The sequence below is a fragment of the Arvicola amphibius genome, chromosome 2 (genome assembly GCF_903992535.2).
Source record: "Arvicola amphibius chromosome 2, mArvAmp1.2, whole genome shotgun sequence".
Taxonomy (NCBI): domain Eukaryota; kingdom Metazoa; phylum Chordata; class Mammalia; order Rodentia; family Cricetidae; genus Arvicola; species Arvicola amphibius.
In genome coordinates this window covers 178,474,555-178,501,294 of record NC_052048.2, presented here as the reverse complement: position 1 = coordinate 178,501,294, position 26,740 = coordinate 178,474,555, and the positions used below count along the sequence as shown (strand labels likewise).

The 26,740-nt window shown below is 38.4% G+C and overlaps 1 protein-coding gene across 2 annotated transcripts in view; it reads right to left on the bottom strand.

Annotated features, from left to right (window-relative positions):
• Positions 1 to 26,740, bottom strand: part of Mkln1 (muskelin 1) — a 127,914-nt gene that overhangs the window by 93,431 nt on the left and 7,743 nt on the right. Inside the window, exon 2 of one of the 2 annotated variants that reach the window (XM_038320222.2) lies at positions 10,106 to 10,232. The exons of the other annotated variant lie outside the window; for it this stretch is intronic. The gene's annotated coding sequence lies outside the window, so the exon portion shown is untranslated. The remainder of the gene's footprint in view (positions 1 to 10,105; positions 10,233 to 26,740) is intronic. 2 annotated transcript variants of the gene reach the window in all.

The window sequence follows — 26,740 nt, the reverse complement described above, 5'->3', positions numbered from 1 at the left end:
CATATTCTAATAGCAGAAAACCAAAAACACAGAGAAGTTATGAAAAAATGTCAGAGAATGGAGAGAACTCATCTACAGAGAAACAATGATAAAGCTACATTACACTTCTCATCAAAAACTGCACAGGCAAGTAAAGAAACTATGTCAATTGTTAAATGGGGAAAGAGGACCAATCTTGACAGGTGATTTGAAAGCAGAGTGAATACTCAAGAGTTAAAGGTCTGAGTGCAATGGACATAGTGGATGGATGAGGAAGAAACGGGCTTAACTAAAACTAAGGATGCATTAAATATCCTCCACTACTCTAAGCCTTTAAATTAACTGTAAAGGGATTTGAACACAGGTTCCCTGCATGGGTGGGTAATCTTTCCCCAGACAACATGTGTTATTAAATGAAAATCTTAGTGCCATGAGTGGGATAGTTCCTTATGAGTTATTCATAAAGAAGGTCTTATAGGTGGTGATACCTCCACCAAAACAATACAGTCTACTGCCACTGCTCTTGACTGCCTACAAGAACTAGATTTTAAATACCTTTGTGCTGAAGACACAATACATTCTAATTGTAGGACATACAGAAATCAAACTGGAATTAACCTGAAAACTCCCTCACAGACGGCCTAATTTTCATAATGCTGGAAGGTGCCATGCAGGCAGGTACGAGAGTCAAGTCATCAATGATATTATACAACAGTGAATATCCTGGACGCTACCATACTGACTTACCAGGCAATAGTGGCATGAAGATTATGGGGGTAACCAATCACTTTCTGGTTGGATCTATGGCCTGCTCCATAGAAGAGAACCCATGTCTGGTCCTGTAAACCTGGTCAAAAGTCTATAATTCTGGAAGTCATAGGCCCTGGGGTGCAACCCATTACTGTTGCTCTATTAATGGATGCACAATCAAATTGCCTTCTAGATATTTGTTTATGCCCACAGATGAGTGCTGCTCTCAACCCTGATGAGAGAAGTTGCTTTTACAGTGAGCAGCAATTTAATGCAAAGACTCATAACTAGGTCAAAGTATTTTTTAAAAAATGGCTATTAAGTACTCAACCCTAAATAGAACATCCATATCAACTTGGTTCTAAGCTCCAGCAACACAGTGAAGAGATGGTAGAAAGAAACGTAATCTGGGCACGACGTCGCTGCAGCACTCATGCTCTCAGTGCAGTTACGATCAAATGCACAGGATCAAGCCAACAAGGTCAGTCTGTATTCTAGTAGGTAGCACTAACTAGACTCAGTGGGTTTAAATAAAAGGAGAAAGCATGAAGATGGGAAGGAAACATTGGGAGCTTGTTGGCATGCTGAGGGGTTGGGAAGGATAAGATAAATGTATACATGTATGAAATTGTCAAAGAATAAAAAGATTTTTTAATTTTTAAAAAACGTCCAGAGATGGGTAGTCATAAAAACAGACACCTGACTTAATCTCATTGCACATTTTGTATATCAAGATCGGGCTCATTTAGAAAGGATTAAGTAGAGTGTCCTTTTGTTACCTGCCTCCCTCTCTCTGCCCTTCTGCCATGAGATGTTTCAGACAAAAGACCTTTTTGTCAGGTGTTGGCTACTGAATCTTAGATGGGTCAGTTTCTAGAACTGTAATCCAATAAATCTATTACAAACCATCCAATCTATGACACTCTGATATAGTCATTCAAGGGAGAAATAAAATATATTCTGAAAATCAGTTATCTATACCACTCATAAGCAGTATTATTTAAAGCTGGAGTTAGATTAGTCATAAACAAACTTTGCAAACTCTAGGATAAGCACTGTGATGGTCTAAATGAGAAATGCCCTCAGAGTCTCAGGCATTTCAACACTTGGTCCCAGTTGCTGGCACTATTTGGGGAGGTTTAGGTGGTGTAGCCTTGCTGGAGGAAGTACAACACTGGAGGAGAGCTTTGAGAGTAAGATGCTTTGCCTACTTCTAGTTGTTGCCTCTGATTCATGCTTACAGTTCAAGATGTGTGCTTTCATCTTCCTGTTCCTGCCACCTATTTCCATGCTGTACCAGCTGTTATGGACTCTAACCCTCTAAAACTGTAAGCCAAAATATACTCTTCTATTAACACAAGAACTAAAAATTTAAATGAATATAATTAATATGCAAAAGAAAGTAAAGTTACATTGGAGGCTAATTTCAAATCAAAGACAGAAAAAGAAAAGATGCAAGAAACACATGCATGAATAGAAAAAAGTTGCAAATATGGTAGATATGAACCCAATTGTATCAGTAATCAATTTATATGTGAATGATCTAACTAAAACAACTAAAAGAGAATGCTGGAATGGGTGAGAAAAAACTGCTCAAATACATCATTTATAAAAAACCCACATAAAGACCATGGGTGAATATAATGAAACGGATAAAGGTGCATCATGTTTTAAGCAGAAGGTGAAATAGCCGTATCAATATCAGGCTTACTTAAGTAGAGGGGAAATCATCAGGGATAGAGGGGCATTAATGAAAATGTGTCAATTCTTCAAGAAGACATAAAGAGCCGGGCGGTGGTGGCGCACGCCTTTAATCCCAGCACTCGGGAGGCAGAGGCAGGCGGATCTCTGTGAGTTCGAGACCAGCCTGGTCTACAAGAGCTAGCTCCAGGACAGGCTCTAAAGCTGCAGAGAAACCCTGTCTCGAAAAACCAAAAAAAAAAAAAAAAAAAAGAAGACATAAAAATCCTTAATGTGACTGCACCAAACAAAGTGTCAAAATACTCGAGGGAAAAACTGTCAGAATTGCAAGAAGCACTATTATAATTGGAAATATCAACCTCCTTCTTTTCAGCAATTGACAGATTCAGCAGGCAAAAATTCAGAATACCACTGAACTGAAAAGCACCATCAATCAACTGGATCTGACATCTCTAGAACACCTCACCAACAACAAAGTTCATTCTCCCCAAGCTCACACAAGAACACTCACTAAGGCGGGAAAATACATTTTAGTAACAAAAGAACAGAACCTTATACACAGCATGTTCACAGATCTCAGTGGAATTAAATTAGAATCATTCATAGAAGATAACTACAAAATCTTAAATTATTTGGCATAAACAACACAGTTCCGAATAATACGCAAATCAAAGAAATCTTGGGATAAACACAGAAATATTTTGAAATAGATAAAATGGGGAGAAAAACCTTACAAATGTTTAAATACACATTAGCAAATCAGAAAAATTTTAAAATTAATCACCTAAGCTTCCACCCTAAGAAACTAGGAGATAAAAGAAATGAAAGCATGAATATAAAAAAAAATAACAAGTAAAACAAAAATTACAGTAAAAAATCAAACCGAAATTGAGAGAACTAGAGAAAAGAATGAAGCAGAGTCTGGCTACCTTAAAAAAAAAGAAAGAGAGAGAGAGAGAGAGAGAGGGAGAGGGAGAGGAGAGTGAGAGGGAGAGGGAGAGGGAGAGGAGAGGGACAGGGAGAGGGAGAGGGAGAGGGAGAGAAAGAAAGAAAGAAAGAAAGAAAGAAAGAAAGAAAGAAAGAAAGAAAGAAAGAAAGAGAAAAAAGAAAAAACAGACCTCTAGAGGCTTAGAGGCTTTTTTTTTTGATGGCGCGGGGAAGTGGAGGGGATTAGGGTGTGTGTGTGTGTGTGTGTGTGTGTGTGTGTGTGTGTGTGTGTGTGTGTGTGTGTAAGGGCCTAAGAGATCAAAGATTAGATCCTCTGCAAATGGAGTTACAGGCAACTGTGCTTCATCAGACATGAGTGCTGGAAATGGACATAGTCCTCTGAGAGCAGCAAGTGCTCTTCTTAACCACTGCACTGAGCCAGCTTTCCAGCTCCAGAGTTTCTTTTTTTTCATTTAACATATAGTATTTATACTGACTTATGTGACCACAACTTTATAAATCAAGTCCATATACAAATACAATGTATAACGATCACCAGAGTACTCAGCCCTTCTATCCCCTCAAATACTATCATGCCTATGATTCTGGAAACCCAATTCTTCCTCTCCAGTTATTTTGAAATATACAGTTAATTGCTTTGGATTAGTCCCCCAATTTTGTAACAGAACTACAGCAACTACTCCTGGGTACTGATTCTCCTCCCTCTGTTTTTTCTTCCTAGCCTCTACTAATTGCAATACTATGTGATTAATGTCTTTAGCTTCTGCACCTAATTTATTTTACTTAACATAATGCTCTCCAGTTTCAGTCATGCTGCTGCAATGATAGGATTTCATCTTTTTTATAGTTAAACAGTATTCTCCCCACCCCACTCTACACACCTTTAAAAAAAAATTGGTGTTATATCTTTGTGTGTGAATGCCATCTGTGTGGGCCAGAAGAGGGCACCAGAACCCAAGACTGACGTTATAGATGACTGTGAGCCATGTGGGTGCTAGGAATGGAACTACGGTCCCCTGCAGGAGCATCAAGTGTTCTTAGCCAGTGAGCCGTCTCAGTCCTCATATGCCTCTTTTTAAAAACCCATTCACCTGCTGAGGAACGTCTTGTCTGACTCTATAATTCCGGTTCCTGTGAATAGTGCTGTGATAAAAATTTGCGTGGCTATCTCTTTAATGTCATGACTTTTATATACCCAGGAGTGGGGCTGCTGGGTTGTAAAGTTTTTCTGTACTGTTTTCCAAAACAGCTATACACTAATTATATTACTATCCACAATATACGATTCTTTTGTCTCTAAATCCCAGTTCTTACACATACACACATACACCTAAAAACACAAATCTATAAAAGCAAAAATCAGGCCACAGAAAGATTAAAGTTTTGCTCTGAGAAGAACTGTGTTAAAAGGATAAAATACAGTCTATATATTTTTTAAAAAGGAGTTACATCTAAAACATACAAGTGATCACAACAATTTAAAAAAGAAGAGAAAAGAAAACAATTCAATTAGAAAAAAGGCAAGACATGAATAACATTTCATTGGGTACATACAGGAGACAGAAAAACACATGAAAACATGTGATCACCATTAGCCATTACAAACATCCACATTCCGTTATCATGACTTGTCTATCAGAACAGCTACATTTAAAAACCAGTGACAGCAGCAAATTCAGAGAAACTGTGGATGGCTAACATGGCTCAATGGGTAGCGACCTGTATTCAATCTCCAAAACCCACATGGTAGGAGAGAACTGACTCTCACATGTTGCCACATATACATATGTATACACACACACTAACAATAATAAATAAAAAAATAAAATACAACAAGAAAAAAAAAGAACTCAGAGAAACTTGAACACCTGCACTCATGTGAGTGTGAAATAGTCCAGTCATTCTAGGTGCCTACTTTCTTACAAAAGTACCTTTCATATAATTCAGTAACTAGACTCTTGAACACTGATGCAGTAGAAATAAAAATTTATTTCCAAATAAAACCTATATCATGTATTTAAAGCAGCTTTACTTCTACTAATCCCACACTGGAAACAATCAAGATGTCCTTCAGTTGATAAAGATCAAACTACAGTACATTTAAATGAACAGATACATATGCAGTTGCTCATATTTGCATGAATCCAAAACTAATAAGAATGGCTATTCAAACTAGAAGGAATAAAAAGTGCTGAGGGGACAGAAATGAAGACGTACAGTTTAAAATTTGAAACCATAGGGGATGGGCAGATGGCTTCTAGAATAAAAGTACATATTGTTCTTGGAGAGGACCCAGGTTGGGTCCCCAAGCCCCAACGTGGTGTCTCAAAACAATCCCTAACTTCAATTCCAAGGGATCCAACACCCTCACCCCCCTTCACAAGTAAGTGTACACACACATACATACAGGCAAAATGCTCACATATGTAAAAATAAAATAGATCTAATTTTTTCTTAATTTGAAACCATGGAAATATTTTTTACATTTATAAACAAAGAAGAAAAAAACAAGAGAATCTCTAAAAACTGAAACTAAAACAACTATCTCCAAATGAAAAAAAAACTGACAACAAATAGAAGTAAATTAATAAACTGGGTATCAAGTTAGTGATATAACCATAAAATTTTTGTTTTCTTTCTTTCTTTCTTTTTTTGATTTTTCAAGACAGTTTCTCTGTAGCTTTGGAACCTGTCCTGGAACTAGCTCTTGTAGACCAGGCTGGCCTCGAACTCACAGGAGATCCACCTGCCTCTGCCTCCCAAGTGCTAAGATTAAGGCGTGCACCACCACTGCCCGCCAGCATGAAATTATTAGTAAAAACATGTATTTAACTGACATTAGAAGCAATGCTTTTTAATTCACCTTTTTGAATACTCTGGGAGTGGACTTGCAAAGAAATGTTAAACTTTACCTAATAATACTAATACTCTTTGGAAATTATATTTGAAGACACACTTGTGTGTACCAAACAGCGAAATGACTAAGTGGTAACTCTACTAATGCTATTTAAGAAATATTATCAACATTAAAAAGTAAAAACTGCTGGGCGGTGGTGGCGCATGCCTTTAATCCCAGCACTCAGGCGGCAGAGGCAGGTGGATCTCTGAATTCGAGGCCAGCCTGGTTTACAGAGTGAGTTCCAGGACAGGCTCCAAAAGCTACAGAGAAACCCTGTCTCGAAAAACCAAAAAAAAAAAAAAAAAAAAAAAAAGTTAAAAACTGTGGAACCAGAGAGATAAGAGTGCTTTTTATTCTTTCAGAGGACCAAGTTTGGATCCCAGCAGCACACAATGGCTAAAAACCTATTCCAAGAGATCAATTACTCTTCTAACCTCTGTACCAGCATGAACTTGGTGCATAAAACCATACAGGCACACATACATGCACAAAAAAGTATTAAATTCTTTAAAATATTTTTTAAGTAGCAAATGTAAAATGAAAGAAATTACAATCTGGCAAATCAAATCCAAAATTAAAATAGTCTAAGATTCACATTATTTTCTCTTTGAAAATTACTTCCTGGTTATATAATCTAGGGAGGTTTAAGAAAAAGACAATCTGGTAGCAACAAATTTTCCTAGTTTCCAATAATACATTCTAAATATCATTCTCTTACTAATGTATATAAAGGACACACTTCCTATATAAAAATATTTGAAATAATAATGGGGTCAAGTCAAGGAACATAGGAACAAGACTGGAGAGGCTCCTACTATTCAAAAATACTAACAAGCCGGGCGGTGGTGGCGCACGCCTTTAATCCCAGCACTCGGGAGGCAGAGGCAGGCGGATCTCTGAGTTTGAGGCCAGCCTGGTCTACAAGAGCTAGTTCCAGGACAGGCTCTAGAAACTACAGGGAAACCCTGTCTCGAAAAACCAAAAAAACAAAAAACAAACAAATAAAAAAAAAAAAACAAAATGCTAACAATCTGGCATCAAATGTAATGACTACTAAAGTTGTTTGAAATATAGTGGAGGGCTGAAGAGACGGCTCAGTGGTTAAGAGCACTGGTTGCTCTTCCAGAGGACCTGGTTTTGGTTCCCAGTACCCACATGGCAGCTCATAACTGCCTCTAGTACCAGGGGATCTGACACCCTCTTCTGGTCTCCCCTAGCACTAGGTATGAATTTGGAGCATAGACATACTTGTAGGCAAAATATCCTTACATATAAAAATAAATTTTAAAAAAAAGATAAAAAATATTGTAGATATATAGTCTAGTGAACAAAGGTTTTCTTTAAAAACAAAATCAACTATATACCTAGAGAAATACCCAACTTAATTCATTATTCTGAAATTTGTCATTAAAAGAAAAGAATCAAACATTTATCTTACTTTCCAGTTGACTGTGTTTCAGTAACTAAAGCTCTTATCATTGAGGGTAATTTCAATGCATAAAAGCCAACTGGCATGCGTGACGAAAGCCTGGGTTTGATGATCAGTAAATATGAGGGGAGGAGGAAATTGCAACTAACAAATCGAAAATAATATATTAAAATTTACATATAACCAATTTCCATGCCTTGTTAAACATTTTTTATTCTGACCATGATTATCACTGAATATTAATACCATTAATAAAAGGCTAATAGGAAATGTTACCAGAAATTACCACTAGACTATGCAGCCTGAAGTAGTAACAATACAAAGTACATTATACCACCAAGAGAGTAGCCTTTAAAAAAATATTTGAAATATAATTCCCAGTATTCTTTAGAACTAGAGGAAGTAATTTAATACTACTATGAAAAAGCATCTAGGCTTACTTAAATATGGAAGCTTATTCAGAGCAAATGACACAGTTTCCTCAAAAATATCAGTTGGGGACAGATGGGGACAGCTCAAGTTGGCAAAGTGCTTGTCTAGCTAGCAGCACATAGCCCCAAGTTCAATTCTTTTTTGTTCGTTTGTTTTTTGAGACAGAGTTTCTCTCTGTAGCTTTGGAGTCTATCCTGGAACTCGCTCTTGTAGACCAGGCTGGTCTCGAACTCACCGAGATCTGCCTGCCTCCTCTCAAGTGCTGAGATTTAAGGTGTGCACCACTACTGCCCAGTCCAAGTTCAATTTTTAACACCCAATAATATTTAATAATTTATATAATATAAATTATTTTTATTATTTATTATTATATAACATAAATAATTTATATAATATATAATAATAAATAATAATTTAACAGAAATGGTAGCATACACCTGTGCTCCCAGCATCATGTAGGTGAGAGCAAAAGGATCAGAAGTTCCAGGTCATCCTTGGTAGATAATGAGTCTGGGACATCGTTGGATACATGAGACCCTGTCTTAAAAATAAATTATATAAAAAAAAAATCAGTGGGTTGAAGAAAAATGGCAAAAAGATGGAAAACTCTTCTTGATAAAAGAATTTTAAAGGGACATAACAATAGAATGAGTGTTTAGATTCTGATTCAAACAACAAAAACAGAAAGCTGTACATGGAAACATTAGTTGTTATTAAAACATCACTGCTAAATCTATTAAGTAACATCAAAGAAATTATAAGAAGTAAATATCTCTAGACCAGCAATTCAGAGAAGGCTCCAAAGGATTTCTACTTGTTGATAATCCTACCTTCATATAGTCAGTCCCTAGTGTAGGAATGGCCTAGCGACTTATTTCAAACCAACAGAACAGAGCAACGGTGATGTAATGTCATTTCTAAACCTCGGATACATAAGTGTGATTTAGATCTTACTAACAGGCTCTCTCTTGCTGGCTTTGGTGAAGCAGAGCATGTTAGAGGCTAGTTGGCAGCCTTTGCCTAATAATATTAACTATCATTTTTAAAAAGATTTGTTTGTTTGCTTGTTTACTGTATTCGGTATGCCTGCATGCCAGAAGAGGGCACCAAATCTCATTATAGATGGTTGTGAGCCCCCATGTGGTTGCTGGGACTTGAACTCAGAACCTCTATAAGAGCAGCCAGTGCTCTTAACTACTGAACCATTTCTCCAACCCATTTATTGACTATTCTTATCTTAAAACCATTAAAAATTTCAAAACCATATACTAAACCTTACCACCGGGGAGACCACCAATCATTTTTGTCTGAATTTTGAGATAGCTTTCAAGTAAAATTTCAAGAGCTAGACTTATCTGCTGTCTTGTAAAACATTTTTACTTATGTGTACATACATACATGCATACCAGTGGGACATGAATGGGCTACATCCTATGTGTGGGTTCTCAGGCCATCAGGCTGGTACAGCAAGTACCTTTGCCCACTGAGCCATAGGTGCCACCCACCCCTATCTCCAATAGCTTCATAGACTTTTCCTAAATGTATCAATGAGTAATAAGCTACTTTAAAAGCCATTCTACAGGTCTGCTCATATAAAATTAAATAGATCCATAACTAGATCATATTCACTGAGGACTGGGCAGAGCTTGTTAATTGTGTAGGGGCTGAGAAGTGCCTGGGACTTTAACAGGCAGAAAAGCTAAAGAACATATCCCAGTCAAGGTCCCTCTGATTTTGTTTTACCCTTCCCAGTACACAGAGAGGCTTTCTGCCACATCCACTAGCTTCCCACCCTGACTGGATCTGCAAAAGGGAACACAACTGCCTGCAGTCTCTCACTGAAATCTCACTAATTAGGGGACACTAAATTCTTATCACAGAGACAAAGACTGAATTCTGTCCACATATCTAGGCATTCAAATATAAGTTGTCCTGTATTTCAAGCCCATAAAGAATTATTTACAAACCTCTGTCTGTTCTGCAGGCCCAGCAGACTTTGTCACAGGACACAGTATGTTCTCCAAGTCCACTGAGTTCCATTAAAAATCATTACCATTTTCCTAAAATGATTGACATTCCCCATTTCCTCTTTCTCTACAGAAAAGGAAGTACATATATTATGCTGGAGTAGTAAATAATCACAATGGTTTTCTCCAAGAGTTGACTTTTCCCTTTTGCATATTAATAAAATAGTAGGCCTTTTTCCTATTAGTTTATTGCAACGAGCCTTCAAAAAATAAGGGAGTAATTTCCTAAGGCATATAAAATGTTCATGCTTTCCTCATCAACCACTTAGAGGGGCATATGGCAGGCACATCATGTTATAAATAGAGTACATAAATTCAGACTGCTTTACTTACCTTCAAATTATATAGAAGTGAGCAATTCAGTGAGATGACTTTGAAGTCAAGATTATTATAGGTGAATAACCAACATCCTTGCTCAACTTTTAGACAAGAGAGTCATCAATCTTTCCACCAGCAAATATAGTTTAAGGGCTAGAGAGATGAATCTGTGGTTTAAAAGTGCTTGCTGCTTTTCCAGAAGACCTAAGTCCGGTTTCCTGTACCCACGTCTGGTGACATACAATTGTTTTGTAACTCCAGCTCCAGATCTGAGGCCCTCTTCTGTTTTATAATAGCACTAGCACCAGCACAAATGTGTCACACATTCACAAACACACAGACATAAATAAAAATAAGTCTTTAAAATAAGACTGTAGAAGGAGCTGCGGGGCTGTGTCCCACCACCCGGCTAGCTTTACACCTGAAATAATTACACGGAAACTGTATTCATTTAAACACTGCCTGGCTCATTAGTTTCAGCCTCTTATTGGTTAATTCTCACATCTTCCTTTAACCCATATTTAGTAATCCGTGTAGCACCACGAGGTGGTCGTTTACCAGGAGAGATCTTAACCTGCGTCCATCTCAGAGAGGAGAAGCATGGCGACTCATTATGGTGACTGCCTCGAGCATCTGCCTCACTGCCTTCTACTCTGCATTCTGTTCTGTCTACTCCGCCTACCTAATTTTCTGTCCTCTTAAAGGGCCAAGGCAGTTTCTTTATTAATCAATGAAAGTAACACATAGACACTCCTCCATCATAAGAATAGTTCAAGGCATATGTGCTAGGATAGTCCTAACAAGCCAGCCAATATGTTGAGACAGACAAGTCCAAGGACAGCCCAGTGACCTAGAGCACCTCTAGGTCACAAAAAAAAAGTTTTGTCTACCCCTTTTCAATAAGGCAACACCTGGCACCGCCTCTCCAGTGGGTAATTTATGGTCAGGCACATCCTGGTAGAAAGAAATAAAAAAGATTAGCTTAGACTGGCACTGGTGCAAGTGCAGCCAATACCATCCTGTACTTGTGATGACCTGTCAGGAAAAATTCTTGTTTACCATAAAGCATCCATAAGCTTAAAATCATGAGATACACAACACATTTACATGCAGATCTCCCAAACTTATACAGCAGCCCATTTATCAGTCATGGGTTCCCACTTCCCTCAACTAGATTCATAAAAAGGACTCAAAAAAAAAAAAAAAAAAAAAACCTCCAGGCATGTTTGAAAGAAAACAACCCCCTGAACTCCCAAAGGGAATGGCACTATTAGGAGATGTGGCTTTGCAGGAGTGGTAAAGCATAAAATGATAGAAATCTGTTAATTTAAGATGTAAGAGTTAGTTAATAAGAAGCCTGAGCTAATAATAGACCAAACAGCATTTAATAAATATTAGGCACCAGAGTGGCTTCAGTAACAGATGTGTGAAGAAAACCCAGTCCAGGGGGACCAGCAGGATGGAGAACACTTCTAGCTACATCTGGCACCCAACATTTGGGGCTAACCTTTGTGGCCCGCCACCCACTTCAGGTCTGATGCTTGTATGCCCGCCCACTCTGGGTTAGGAGAAAAGTAGCTAAGAGAGTGCCTGCGGCTCAGCACTCCCTGCCTAGGCAAGCGGGTGGATAAGGGCTGCTAGGTAGGCACAGACAGGAGAGCCCACCATCATACACAGGGACATTTCCAGGCTGCGCAGCACGCTGAGTGGCAGATTAGGGTTTGTGTGCTGCATGATGATTTTATTTTATATTTTACCACAAGGCTCGTGGTTTGTTATCTCACATCTTGCTTTTTGGGTGGCTACAAGGCATCTGCCTGACTCCACCTTCTTTCTCCCTACATTCAGTTTAGTTTTCCCACCCAGCTACATTCTGCCCTGCCATAAGTCAAAGGAGCTTCTTTATTAACTAATGGGAAGAAAATATATTCACAGCAAACAGAGGGAATCCCACATCAACCCTGTGTTTAAGGAGATAAAGAAAGAAATCGAATAAAGGGAGTGGTGACATCAGGGCATGATCCCACCCGGCTAAATTTCTAACTTGTGGAAACAAACTAAAGAAAAGTTTAGAGCCAGTGTGGGGGCACACCTTTAATCCCAGCACCTGGGAGGCAGAGGCTGTCAGATCTCTGAGTTTGAGGCCAGCCTGGTCTACAGAACAAGTTTCAGGACAGCCAACCTTAGGCTGTGAAAGACAGAAAGCTGGTGACGATGTAATTGAACGAGGGGGTCATGTTCCAGGCCCAGTAAGCCACAGAATTTGGCATCTTTGGCCAGGTTGTTCTGGCTTTAGAGTTAAGGATAGAAGAAAGGAGTTATAAAATAAAGCTGCTGAGGGCAGGTATGTGTCAGGGCATCCCTGAAATGGATACCTAATAGAGAGGTCATTGCGTGAAGCCGTGAAGTTGAAGCCTGCATTGCCTTTAGAGAACCCAAGATGTTAGAGATACCAAAGGCAAGCTGCTAACAGGGAGTGGAACCAGTCCAATAGAAAGAAGTATGTTACAGTCAAACCTGAACTGAGTTGGGGATCTGAAGAGTGTTCTGACATCAGACATGGAGATGCAAAGTTTAGAGTTTGTCCAGCTGGTTTTTGGTCTTCCTTTGGTCTAATATTTTCTCACTATGCTCCCTTCCCTATGTTTCGAAATGGTATACTGTGCCACTGTATGTTGGAAATATGTGATCTGCTTTTTGATTTTGATTTTACAGAAGGCTGCAGTTAAAAGATTGCTTAAGTCTCAGAAGAGACTTTGGACTTTACTGACGAAGAGGGGCTTTTGAAGTTGGACTTAAGGCATTATTTTGCACTATGATCTGGCTATAAGCCTTTGGGGGCCAGGGAGTGGAATGTGGTAGTTCGAAAGAAAATGGCCCCAAAGGGAGAGGGACTATTAGGAGATGTGGCTTTGTTGGAGTGGTGTGGCCTTGTCAGAGGAAGTGTGTCACTGTGGGGTAGACTTTGAGGATTCCTATGACCAGGATACCACCCAGTGTCTCAGTTGACTTATTGCTGCCTACAAGAAGTAGGACTCTTAACTCCAGCACCACTTCTGCCTACACACACCCATGTTCCCAGGCATGATAATGGACTAAACCTCTGAAACTGTAAGCAAGCCATCCCAATTAAATGTCTTCATTATAAGAGTTGCTGTGGTCATGGTGTCTCTTCACAGCAATAAAAACCCTAAGACATGGAGCCTGAGACACATGCTTACTTGAGCTGCTTCCATTCTATGGTGTGCACTCTATGCTTTTACTCTCACTTTTAATAAATTTATATTTTCATCTCTCCCTTATGCCTGTTCAATTCTCTGTCCAGGATACAAAGTTCTCAAAAACACCTAGTAACAATTTTATTTTCTACAGACTGCCTGCCATCTTTATAGTTCAGTGCTCATTTTTGCAATTTTATTTTATTTGTTATTTCACTCCCTGTAGTATATAAGAATGTATGGAAAATAAAACTATAAAAGCCTAACAATATTAATCCAACTGAAACTCTAAACTTAACCTTTACTACTTTCAACTACGTCACTCTACTGAAAAGCAATGGCCACAGCATAATCAGACATTCTTACCTCTTTACGTATCACCCAGCAGTCAGTAAAGTACCCTATACTTTGTGGTCAAGATAGCCAAAAATCTGAAAAGCTCTAATTGTAACTCATAATATAGCAATAAAAATATTTTTCAAAATCTGTTTTTAATCTATCATCCAGAGTATCACAGCCTGCTGAAAATCAAGACTAAAACAAATGCCAAAGACATAGATGTATGAATTTTCAACTATCCAAAATTCTAAGTTGAGAGAAATTAGAAGTTATTTTCAGCACTTTAAAAATCTATGCTTCAGTTTATATGAGGAGAGTTAATAAGCATGTTTCATACCTTTCAAAATAGCTTATTCATATTTATATGTAAATAATATAATTTTTGTTTGTTTTGAGACAGGGTTTCTCTATGTAGCCTTGGATGGCTACTATATAGACCTGAAAGTAATTATATAGAGCAAGCTGGCCTCAGACTCACAGAGATCTATCTCTGCCTCACAAGTGCTGGGATTAAAGGTGTGTGTCACCATGCCCAGCCTTAAATAATATAATTTAATATATACATATTATATAATATAATAAATAATATAATTCTAAAAGTCAATTTTCTAAGCACAAATCAAGTGTGTTATGTATATATGTGTACATGTAAAGTATGCACAATAATAGATAAGAGCAAATATATTCAAGGATGAAAATACAGAGTAAATATGTAGACATATACATTCCCAACAAAAACAAAGGAAGATAAAAGACTATCCTACCACAAAAATTAGTACAACTGAGTTTAACAGCAAATTAATCTAAGCCCATGAAGGTGCGTGGTTGATCGGCAGTTATGATTCACCAGACAAGCTTTAATATATATATATATGTCAGTTTTAATAAAGGAAAGGAAAGGGAACTTACAAATCCAAGGTTCCAGCGAGGAGGGCAGGAAAACAAAGAGAGGGCAGGCCGCAGGCCCGCAAGATTTTATAAGTCAATATTAGCCTAAGGGGGACACGCCTAAGAGGGACACGCCTAAGAGGGACACGCCTTTAGACCAAGGGGGACACGCCTTTAAACCAAGGGGGACACGCCTTACAAAACAAGGTTTTGGGCTAGGCTTCCCCTTCATCTCCCCCTTTTGTCTAAATAAGACAGAACCAAACCAAATACAACTATATTCAATAGGAACAAATAATAAATATAAAATTACAAACAATATTAAGAAGAAACATATAACAAAAGTTTTACTAAGCATTCTATTTCAAGGAGTCTAAATAATGTAGAGGGTAACTACAATTATCTAATCTTCAACCCCATCAAAGATCTGAGAAGGGAAGTAATATTACTTAAGCAACCAGGAAGTACAAACAAGAAACTTCCAAAATGTGCAACAAATGACAGAGACAACTAACTACCTGGGCAGTCACCCAAAGTTTCGTTTTGCAATGTTGAGGCAACCAACTTTGGCTAAGGCCTAACACAACTGACATAACATTTTTCAAAGGCAAGGAACTTTTTGTAGAACTGTCCAACCCTGTCTTGGCAAGATAAGACAGTCCTGTTTTTATCCATTTACGGATACTCTGAAACTCTGTCAGTGGTCGAGGTATGGGCTTTTTCTTTGCCTAAAGGCCACTTCTGCCAAGAAGAAGACAAGCTCCCAGTGGAGTGTCTTTGGTGCTCAACATTCTCTCGGGAGTAGAGTGGTGTTGCCAGGAGTGATTGTGTCTCATAAGTACCAAACTCTAGGTTAGATTAAAGGCCATGTTCTACAGCTCTTCAAAGAGGTCGAAGATTATACTATCTATACTAAATATAATTTCTATGTATCTAAAAAACCTGAAAAACAACTGTGCAATAAATGAGGACAATATCCCCAAACGTAAACAATGTCATTATACAAATAATATCAGAGGTAGAAAGGTACATTGCCATATGATAAATATCTCAATATAACAATTGTTTTAAACAGAGGTAGAAGCATACTCTCATACAATAGAGGTAGAAGCATACTCATATACAATGTTCAATATACAAGAATCAACACCAATGCAATTTTCTAATAACAATAATTCACAAATACCAATCATCCCATCAAACCAGGTAATTCCCCCCCCCTTTTTTTTTTTCATAAACACCCCTGAGTCCATATAATACTTCCCCCATCCCCTCAATCCTATACCAACTACTAAATGATGTCCCTAAACCAGAGGGCAAACTCTGTTGGGAGAGGGGGCGTCGTCCTCTAAGATTGCTTCTAGCTGACATGGGGGCGACGTTCTTCTCAGGGGGTTCCATGAAAGCAAATGATGGTAAAATTCCCAGAATAACATTTGATCGAGGAAATTGTAACTAGCCTCTGAGTGTTTTGAGGAGGTCCGGCCAGAGTGTTGTCAAAATTGTACACCATTTGAAACTGTCTTGTGTAGTTGGTACCAAAAAAAAAAAAAAAACCAAAAAAAGGTCTAATTTTAGCGCTATTAAAAAACATGACGTCATAGTAACCAGGTGAAATTGATGTTGTGGGGCCCCATCTTCATCCTGGAAACTTCAAAGATTACTGAAGGAAAATTTGTTGTTTGTTACAGGAAAGGTAAACATTATCTACAAAGACATATACAGACATATATATTCGATGGAAGGTATAATAAAGACAGACAGATATGAGGAAAGGCAAAGAAAGTTTATCAAGTATCATCATCATCATCATCATCATTATCATTATTATTATTATTATTATTATTATTATTATTATTATTATTATTATTCTGTCCCATTTCATGGCTCCTGACCTGAGACAGAAACTCTGAGATATCTCTTATAAACAGGCTTGGAATTGAAGAAGGACTGAGCCATAGTCCAACTCCAAAACCAGCTCTATATACATATAAATAAAGGCACAGTATATATGTAAAAAAAAATGTTTTATACTTACTAAACATATTCGGGTTCTGTGTTGATCCATATTAGGTTGTAACTAGTGTCCATGCATCAGTATTTAAATATCCAGGGTCCCTTAAGTTCTTTGAAGATGAGTGGTTTCCTGTGGAGATAAGAAAAGAACCCTGCCCCCAACCTATATGCTTTTCTTACCATCAGTATGATCATCATCCTTGTGAATGAATTATTTTTCTTCTCCAAGGGGCTTCTTCTCTTCAAACCGAACCTTTATTAATTTTGACGGTATCCACAATTTTTCCTCTCCTGTGGAGACAAGAGCAAAACCCCTTCCCCAACGCAGCACATCTCCTGGCTTCCACTGCGAGGTCAGCACATCCTTGAAATAAACTGGTTGATTTAATTCAGCAGACTTTTCCATTATCCAATGTCTTTCTGCAGCCGTTGTCCCCTTCTCATTAGCGTTGAGAAAATTCAAGGTTAATAAAGCACTATGTAACCTATTTCTAGGGGTATTTTCCACCCCTTTCTGTTTGTTTAACATATCCTTTATAGTTCTATTTGATCTTTCTATGACTGCTTGACCTGTAGGATTGTATGGTATACCTGTAACATGCTTAATATTGTAATAAGCAAAAAACTGTTTCATTTTCCTAGAGACATAAGCTGGACCATTATCCGTCTTTATTTGTGTAGGTATACCCATGATGGCCATAACTTCTAATAAATGAGTGATTACTGAATCAGCTTTTTCTGAGCTTAAAGCAGTTGCCCATTGAAAACCTGAATAAGTGTCAATGGTGTGGTGTACATATTTTAATTTGCCAAATTCTGCAAAGTGAAACACATCCATCTGCCAGATTTCATTCCTTTGAGTGCCCTTTGGATTAGCCCCTGCAGGCAGTGGTGTTTGGTTATAAAAAGAGCAAGTAGGGCATTTCTTTACAATTTCCTTAGCTTGTTGCCATGTAATAGAAAACTCTTTCTTCAAGCCTTTGCTATTGACATGATGTTTTTTATGAAATTCAGAGGCCTGCAGCACACTACCAATCAACAATTGATCAATTTCTGCATTACCTTTTGCTAGAGGACCTGGCAGACCCGTATGGGATCTGATGTGTGTTATATACATAGGGCAAAGCCTGTTCCTGATCATGTCTTGTACCTGGATAAACAATGAGGTTAGTTCTGTATCATCAGGTATAAATTCAGCAGTTTCAATATGTAAGATTACTCTTTCTGCATATTGTGAATCAGTAACTATATTAAGCGGTTCTTTAAAATCCCTTACCACCATAAGAATGGCATATAATTCTGCCTTCTGGACAGAATCATAAGGGCTTTGTTCCACCTTACTCAAATCTTCTGATTTGTAACCTGCTTTCCCTGATTTATTAGCATCAGTATAAAATGTACGTGCTCCAGTTATCGGAGCATCACGGATGATTCGAGGGAGAATCCAAGAAGTTCTCTTTATAAAGTTAAGCCTCTTGCTTTTCGGATAGTTGTTATTGATTTCTCCCAAAAATTAGCGCAAGCTCTTTGCCATGGTTCGTTATCTTCCCACAATTTTTTTAGTTCATCAGCAGTGAAAGGAACTATAATTTCTGCTGGGTCTATGCCTGCTAGTTGACGAAGTCTCAATTTGCCTTTTATAATTAATTCAGAGACTTTTTCCACATAAGTTTTTATTTTCTTACTTGGTTTATGTGGTAAAAAGATCCACTCTAAGATAATATCATCTCTCTGCATTAAAATTCCCGTAGGAGAAATTTTGGAAGGCAATATGACTAGAATACAACTGAGCTCTGGATTCACCCTGTCCACATGTGTCTCTTGTAATTTCTCCTCAATCATTCTCAGCTCCTTTTCTGCTTCAGCTGTTAATTCTCTGGGACTGTTTAAGTCTTTTTCACCATCCAAGGTTTTATTTAAATGAATTATCATATCAGGTGTTATGCCAACAGCTGGTCGTAAGCTGGAAATGTCTCCTAACAACCTTTGAAAGTCATTGAGAGTCCGTAACCGATCTCTCCTAATTTGTGCTTTTTGTGTCTTAATTTTTTGTAAACCTATTTTATAACCTAGATAATTAACAGAATCTCCTCTCTGAATTTTTTCAGGAGCAATCTGCAATCCCCATTTAGGTAAAAGTATTTTTACTTCTTCAAACAGTCTTTCTAAAGTAGCCATGTTTGAATCAGATAACAGAATATCATCCATGTAATGATAAATTATCGACTTGGGAAATTGCTTGCGTATTATTTGCAATGGTTGATTTACAAAATATTGGCACAGGGTGGGAGAGTTCAACATGCCCTGTGGGAGGACGGTCCACTGGTATCTCCTTGTAGGTTGAGAGTTATTATAAGTAGGCACTGTGAAGGCAAACTTTTCTCTGTCTTTTTCTTGTAAAGGTATAGTGAAGAAACAATCCTTTAAATCAATTACTATGAGAGGCCATCCTTTTGGTAATAAAGATGGCAGAGGAATTCCAGATTGCAGAGAGCCCATAGGTTGAATAACCTTATTGATAGCCCTGAGATCTGTCACCATTCTCCACTTACCAGATTTTTTCTTAACAACAAATACAGGAGAATTCCAAGGGCTGGTAGATTCTTCTATATGTCGAGCATCTAATTGCTCTTGTACCAGCTGTTCTAAAGCCTGCAACTTTTCCTCAGCTAAAGGCCATTGCTTTGTCCATATTGGTTTCTCAGTCAACCATTTTAGAGGCAGTGCTGTTCGTATCTCTGAAGGGCCATCAATTGCTTTGCATTCTTGTACAGCCCGAACAGCCGGTTTCCGCCTTCTGTAATATCTTTTAATATTTCCCTCGGTGATATAGGCTCTAGAAGCAGCAGGAATGTTAATTTGGGTATTCCATTGCTGCAACAGGTCACGGCCCCATAAATTCACTGCAATATTGGCTACATATGGCCTTAATTTTCCTATTTGTCCTTCTGGCCCTATGCATTCAACCCATCTCGTGCTCTGCCTTACTTGAGATAGGGTTCCAATTCCCAGGAACTGAACATTTACATCCTGAAGAGGCCAATACGGATGCCAAGATTCTGGAGTAATGATACTTACATCCGCACCTGTGTCCAGTAGGCCAGTAATAAAAATGCCATTTACACACACTCTTAACTTTGGTCTTTGTTCATTTATAAAAGTCTGCCAAAATACACGTAACTCATCTTTCAGGCCATTTTTGCTTTTAACAGCAGGCATGGGGCTTTCTAATTTTCTTGACGAGGCATGTTCTCGGCAGTAACTGGAAATGACTGGACCACATTCGCCATGGGGGCCTGCGAGAGGCCCCCCATTGAGTTTCCCAGTGGCAACAGGTTGCCTTGTCTATCTCTTGTTGACCTGCACTCATTTGTCCAGTGTCTGCCTTTTCCACATCTCCTACATATACCTGAAGGCTGAGTCCTCCTACGTCTGTTATTTCTAGAAGAGGCATTATTATTATTATTATTATTATTATTATTATTGTTATTATTATTATTATTATTATTATTTCTGAAAATCCGTTGTCTGCAATTCCTTTTAATATGTCCCATCTTGCCACAGTTAAAACATTTGGTAACTTGATGTCTCCTTTTTGCATTAGAAATTGCTTCTTCGACCCATGCTTCAGTGCCATAGTCAAATGATTCAACATTCATTGTATGTAAGACCCATTCGTCCAAGGGCGCTGATCTCATCTTTAAAGGCCCCAGGATCCTTTTACACTCCACATTGGCATTCTCATAAGCCAAAGATTCAATTATTATACGTCTTGCTTCTGGGTCAGATATCCCTATCTGTACAGCTTTAGTTAGCCTTTGTAAAAAATCACTAAAGGGTTCTCTCTGACCCTGTTTAACTCTGATATATGATTCCAGTCTCTGTCCTGGGTCTTGAACCCTGTCCCAAGCCTTTAAAGCTGCTGTAGTACATATGGATAAGGTGTGTTCATCATAATTCGCTTGTTCCAGAGGATCGGAGAAAAGTCCTTCACCTAGAATTTGATCTAGGGAGATCTCAATTCCCTTTGCTCTTTCCTGCTGTTCTAAAAGTTTAGCCTCTTGTCTGAACATGCATTTCCAATTTAATTGTGACCCACTCTCTAGAACAGCTGATACTAATTGTACCCAATCATGGGGCGTTGCCTTATTGCTTATAGACCATGTTTTGAGCATCTCTCTGACAAAGGACGAATGTAGCCCAAAGTTCATAATGGCTTGTTTAATTTCTTTGAGATCATTCATATGGACGGGTTCCCATGTATATTCCTTGATGACTTTAGGGTTTTTGGAACCAGTCACCTTTTCTGACGTTACTATTGGAAAGGCAGGTAGAACTTTATGGAAATTATCCCGGAGAGTTTTACTCATTGACGGAGTTAAATTTCGCCTTTGTACCGTTTGCTCCTGTTCTATAATTTCCTCAATCTTTTCTAATCTGCTTACTATTCCCTTCTGTAAGGCCTGGATCTCCTGTCCAGAATTATGCTCCAAGGCCTTCATGGAGGATTCCAAAACATGAAGTTTGTCCAGTAGAGTTAGTATCTCATCCTTGGATAGAATTTTCATGGCATGAATTGTGCCTTCTTGTATTGACAATCTGTCAGCCAATCTGTCATATCCTTTAGTCAAAGTCCGATTTTCACATTCAGCAGTTTTAATTCTCTCTGATAATGTTTCAGACAGAGACTGAAGTTTACGATCCAAATCAGCTGTTCTCTCCTCCGCAGCAATGAGTCTCTCCTTAATATCAGACTGTAGTTTTTCTAAATTTTGCTCATTTGACCGAGTCATATCAGACAAAGCCCTATTCCCTTCCTTGAGACCTTCAAACTCTTTCTTGGTGTCAGTCTGAATTGTTTTTGCAAATACCTCGACCGACTTAAAGTTGTCACTCAAAACAGTTGTGCCCTTTCTTAAGCATTCAACCTCTGTCCTAAGAATCCTGGTTTCATTCTGTAAGGACTTTATCATTTTTCTATTTTCAAACCATGTAAGGGAGAAACCAAATACGAGAAAAATTGCAAGCCCTATAAACATCCAAGTTATGGGAATATCATATGTATCCTGTAATATTTCTACCATAGTACAATTAAATAGACTGCAGAAGCTTTCAACGGTGATATGGTCAGACATTTTTTTTTTTTTTTAATCAAAAGAAATTTTACCTGAAATGACCGTTCCCTGCCAGTAGGTCGCTAGGGCAATAACCGCTCGGCCAAACCGAGTCTGCAGTACCGGCGGAGCTCAAATGTTGGGACTCCGGCAGTAACCGCTAGTCTCCGGCAGGTCAGGGCCCAGGCCGAACTCAGCCGGGACTGGTGCTGCCTGAGGGGTTAGCGAGCTCGGACTGAGTCACCCGCGCGCACACACGTCCTTTGCTCCGTACAAGCGGGGCTGGGACAGGCTAGTCTGGGAAACTGCTCTGAAGCAATCAAGAGCCCAAGGCCGAATCCTTGCCACGCAGTGTGGGAACTGGAGCTGAAGGCTCCCAAATGCCCGAGTTGGACGCCAAATGAAGGTGCGTGGTTGATCGGCAGTTATGATTCACCAGACAAGCTTTAATATATATATATATGTCAGTTTTAATAAAGGAAAGGAAAGGGAACTTACAAATCCAAGGTTCCAGCGAGGAGGGCAGGAAAACAAAGAGAGGGCAGGCCGCAGGCCCGCAAGATTTTATAAGTCAATATTAGCCTAAGGGGGACACGCCTAAGAGGGACACGCCTAAGAGGGACACGCCTTTAGACCAAGGGGGACACGCCTTTAAACCAAGGGGGACACGCCTTACAAAACAAGGTTTTGGGCTAGGCTTCCCCTTCAAGCCCATATGGTCATTTTTAATATAGGATTTTCATTTATTGAGTTATTTTAATTGATTTAAATAAATTATTTTAAAATAACTATTTAATAGTTTTTTAGGCACTTCTTCAATAAGAAAGGGGGAAGAAAAAGAACTGATTAAAAAAAAATCTGACCATTCCCCAAATAGTTAACGCCAGAAATTCTACTCCTAGGCACACGTGGAAAAAAATGAAAACATTAAGTTCACGTAAAAAATCTTCACATTAAACAATGTTTATTGAAACCTTGTTCATAATGTCTGAGAAGTATATATAATCCAAACGCCCATCAAGTAATGAATGCACATTCATATTACTTTCACATCTTTACACATTCATATTAGCAGACAGGAAATGGATATGGCACAGACACATGATATAGTATGCATGAACTTTAAAAGCAGCACCGTTAAGTAGAAGAAGCTAGTCACAAAAAAATGCATTTCATCATCCCATCTATATGAAAGACCTGGAATAAAAAAATCTTCAGGGACAAAGAGTACTTAGTAACTGCCTATGGACAGAAGGGCAGTCGAAGGGGACTATTCTTCATAGCAACTACAAAACACATGGTAAAATAACTACAATAATAGTTGCATTTATCTCTGAATATATTAAAACCCACTGATTTGGTTATTTTAAATAGCTAAAATATATTGTACATAAATTGTACGTTAACAACATTATATAAAAAAAACTAAAAATACTTATAATCAAGGAACTAGAAGAAACCATATCCTAAAATCAATCAAAACATTGGCAGTATCCTTGAAACTATTATTAGGCAAATCAAATTTTGCATTAAACTGAACTACAATTTTAAGGTCTTATTAAAAATATTTTTTTAAGATTTATTTATTTATTATGTACATAGTGTTCAGCTTCCATGTATGCCTACAGGCCGGAAGAGGGCACCAGATCTCATTACAGATGGTTGTGAGGCACCATGTGGTTGCTGGGAATTGAACTCAGGACCTCCAGAAGAGCTCTTAACCTCTGAGCCATCTCTCCAGCCGCCTAGAAACATTGTCTCTAAAAATTTTAGTAACTTCATAATAAAAGTCTCAAAGACACAGATAAGAAACACTCCATTCCAAGTCCTTCCAATTAAGTTCTTGACCATTTCATTTAAGATACTCTCAGACTTTGCTGAAAACCATTTAAGACATATAAAATAAATTATTTTCTATTTTGAACATGTCAACATGATGTTCCAGTGCCAAACCAAAATTACCCTTAGAAAGAAAAATGTAATTAAAAATGTCTTCTTAATTCATTCATCTATTCTAATACTAATAAACATTATGCTTAGATACAATGGTGGGGGAGCATACCTTACTTCCTATGAAGCTCACTATCCAGTTGAAGGGGATAACTATTAAGCAAGTAACCAGACAAATAAGTACATGACTGAAAAATATAATACACGATCTATCAAATAGGCACATATTGTTATCAAGTATTCAACCATAAAGGTGGGGGACAGCTACCAGAATTATGGAGAAGAGGAGGGTAGACAACGTCCTAGTAAAAAAGCATTTTAAGTGACATTTGAAGAATAGGAGTTAAGTCTTAGATTCTTCTAATGTAAGCTACCTAAATGAAAATGGGGAATGGGGCAAAGTGGACAATGAAAAAAGTAAGGGTATCACACCTAAAGGTGTTAAAAAAGTTTTCTTTACATAAGTCCATTTCTTTTACAACAAACACAAGGTGATAATACTAAGTACCTGTCTTTGTTACTTTTCTACTGCTGTGAAGAGACACCATAACCAAGGCAACTTGTAGTACTCGGGGGTAAGAGCTGAGAGATTAGAAAAGCAAAGCAGGTAGCCATAGAGAGCTTTCACCTCTACCAATACTCAGACCGAAAGGATGATCCTATTCTCAGGCTGCCTCTGTCTCCACCATACCTCAGACCACGCTGAGCTCTTCTCCCCTCCTGCCTTATCTACCCAGCCCCATCACTTCTTTCTCCACCTCCCTAATGCTGGGATTAAAGGCATGGTATCTGAAGCGCAGGGATCAACCTTTGTCTGAGCTCTGTTTGGTCTTGAGCTCAGATTTGGTCTTGTGTAGCCCAGGGTGGCCTTGAGCTAACAGAGATGCCTTTGTCTCTGGACTCCTGGGATTAAAGGTGTATACCACCACCTATAGAGGCTTAGCTCTGCACTCTGATCTTCAGGCAAGCTTTATTTGTTAAAATATAAACAAAATACCACTGTAACAACTTATAAAAGAAAGTATTTAACTGGGGGATTGCTTACAGTTTCAGAGGATGAGTCCAAGACCATCATTAACAAGGAGCATGGCAGTAGGCAGGCAAGCATGGTACTGGAGCAGTAACTAAGACTTTACATCTTATCTACAAGTTGGAAGGAGGGAGGCACGCAGAGTGAGAGAGAGAGAGGGGGAGGGAGGGAGACAGAGACAGAGACAGAGACAGAGAGAGAGAGAGAGAGAGAGAGAGAGAGAGAGAGAAACTGGGCCTGCCATGGAAGCCTACCCCAGTGACACACTTCCTCCAACAAAAACACACCTCCTAATCATTCCTAAACAGTTCACCAACTGGGAAGCAAACATTCAACTGTGAGCCTTGGAGGACATACCACAGTCACATCTTAATAAGATGTACTAGTCACAGTAAGGAATGTAAGGGTATTCTTAAAGTATTAAATACTAATAGTCATAAGCCAAAAGACTGACACTAAACCCGATTGTCTCCCCTCTAAACATGACTTAACACAGTTGCCACAAATGTTTAAATTAAAAGTACAAGTAATATGAAATCATGTTACAGGAATGGAAAAATAACATATATTTATATAAAAAGATTAAATATCAATTCTAGACCTTACAAAAAACAAGCCTCAAGAAGACTTATAGACCAACAGATCCAAAGGTAAAGCACAACTAAGTGACTGTTCGTGAGCAGACGCTTAGACAGTGCGAAGATAAGAGGCATGCAACATAATCTTTTCAATATGCAGGAGGAAAGAGAAATCTGAGCTAGCTCTAATTTAATATTAAGATAAAAGACTCAAATCTTGGGACAGTAAGATGGCTCGGTGGGTAAAGGTACTTGCCACCAAGACCGATGACCTGATTTTAATTCGTGAAATCTACACAGTGGATGAAAAGAACCAACTCCTGAAATTTGCCCTCTGATGTCCACATATATGCCAAGGTATGTGTACACAAATGCACTCACACTCTCTCTCATTCATTTAAATTCTCTTTCTAAATAAATGATGAACAATCTTAATTTTGAAAAATCTGTGTGTTGTTAAAAAGAAACAGACCTCAAATATGAAAACACAAGACATGCACAGACAGAGGAGGGCTGGACAAGTAGCTATCTAGCACGCATGAGTCTTGGGTTCCGATCACCACATCACCAAGGAAAACCTAAGTAAAGCTTTACACCCAACAAACAGCAACCCAAATAATGCAGATGAAACCACACTAAGTAGATTTCAAAAGCAGGAAGCACAAAGTATTATTAGAGATAAAAAGGGGCATGTTACACCCATTCAAAGGCCCAATTTGCTAGAGAAATAAACCTATAAGTTTGTATGCATCTAGTCACATGACCTCAAAACATACAGTACTTGAAGAAATAAAGGAAAAATGCAGATTCATAATCACAGAATCACCCTGAGGTATACCTCTCTGTGATGAAAAGGAGAAAAAATTAAAAATTAAAAAGTAAAAAGTAAAGCTGGGATGTAGCTTAATGAAAGAGTATGTACCTAGCACACACAGGGCCTGGGTTCAATCACCTATGCTCTAAGGGGAAAAAGAAAAAAAAGAAAAAGAAGCAGCTAAACAGCCAACATTTAAAGTCATCTACGGCTCCTGCCTCGTGACCCAAGATTGAGGTCAGAAACGCAGGTAAAGGTCAAGGAGGAAATAGACTCCAGAGTTGTCCTCTGACCTCCCTGCAGGCCATGG